Below are 1,910 nucleotides of genomic sequence, written 5' to 3' on the forward strand. Positions count from 1 at the left end.
CTCAATTGGTTTGAGTTGCCTTAACTTTTTGGGTTTTACAGTATATATATTATACCTTTATTATATATATATATATATATATATATATATATATATATATATATATATATATATATATATATATATATATATATATATATATATATAAATTATCTTTATGTTGGGATCTCTGACTTTGTTGTATAAAGTTAAACATCTAAAATGTTCAATAAAAAATACATTGTATAATATTTAAAACGCAATTAATTTCACTAATTATAAATTCTGTGGTTATAAATATTTCTCTGATTAAAATGCAAGTACTTGATAATTTAATGCTTTGAATTTTCAGGTAGTGCTATTCAACATGCTTTTTTTTTATTTCAAAGACATTTGGCTTTATTTTACTTCCAAAATTCACATTCATTTCATCAGCTGTTAGCCAGTTAAATCTAATGCAGTTTACCACATAAACATTTTAAGAGTCTTCAGAATGATTGAATTAAAAAGTAGATGGCAGCAAAGATTTACTACTAAAAAAGTAGTATTAAGCAAAAGTAGTATTTAGTAAAATTAAGCTAAATTGGCTGTAATGTGTGTGTGTGAATGCAAGCGTGTGTGGGTGTTTCCAGTGATGGGTTGTGGCTGGAAGGGCATCTGTTGCGTAAAACTGGATATGCTGGATAAGTTGGCAGTTCATTCTGCTGTGGTGACCACCGATTAATAAAGGGACTAAGCCGAAAAGAAAATATTTGAATGAATGAACTATCAAGTATGAGGTAGCGCTTTTTTAAATGTGGTAAATCATCCATTGTTATTTTCGTAGTGCTTTAAGTCATGAAAATCATATTCAAGCTACAACTCTTTCAATATTATGTTGTTATTATTTAACATTATGTGGTTCATGTATGAACAAAACAGCTGTCTTTTTACATTATAGGTCATGGAAATTTTTAGTCAGGGATTTTGATATTTGGCGGAAGTCAGAACCTGTATTTGATTCCAGCACTGAAAGAGAAGTGTTTACTGGATGCAGTTCAACAGAGAACGAAACATAACGGGTTATGATTCAAGTTCTAAAACTTGCATTAAAAAATGAGGTCCCAGTTCAAAAGAAAAGAGGAAAGAATAAAGGTTTGCATTCAGCAAAATTTTTAAATTCAAGTATAATTAATATTTTATTTAGCAAGCCTTGTTTGTTTGTTTGTTTTTTTGTTTTTGTATTAAAAAATCCTATTCATCAGTGTATTCTGAAATAAAATTGTAAAAAAGCAACTGCTTTTAACATTGAAAATGAAAACCATTATTAATAACTGAGTAGCAATCAAGAGCTGATAACTGAATTATTTATGAATTATTAAATGATCAAATAATTATATTAAAGGGATTTCTGAAGGATCAAGACAAAAAGAGGGATTAATGTAGCTGAAAATTCAGCTTTGACCTCAGCACTATTTTCTGTAAATAAAATAAGTGTTTAAGAATATATTAAAATAAAAAATATAAACAGCTAGGCCCATAAATATTTGGACATCAACACAATTTAAAAATTTTTGGCTCTAAACACCAACACAATAGATTTGAAACTGCAGACTGTCAGATTTAATTTATGGGTATTTACATCCAAATCAGGTGAATGCTGTAGGAATTACAACAGTTTGCATATGTGCCTCCCACTTGTTAAGGGTCCAAAAGTAATTGGACAGTTTAACTGTATATTTACTTTTTTATTTCATTATTCAAAAAAAATATTAAACAATATTTTCATTTTATTGTACTTTTGATCAAATAAATACAGGCTTGGTATACAGAAGATATTTTTTTTAACCTTTGAACATTAATGGTAGTGTATAATTTGCTTTAAATAGATCAAGATATTTTAGTGTAACATTTTTAATTATTATTTTGTTGCAATGCAAAATTCTTGACAA

The sequence above is a fragment of the Danio aesculapii genome, chromosome 3 (genome assembly GCF_903798145.1).
Source record: "Danio aesculapii chromosome 3, fDanAes4.1, whole genome shotgun sequence".
In the NCBI taxonomy this organism is placed as follows: Eukaryota; Metazoa; Chordata; class Actinopteri; order Cypriniformes; family Danionidae; genus Danio; species Danio aesculapii.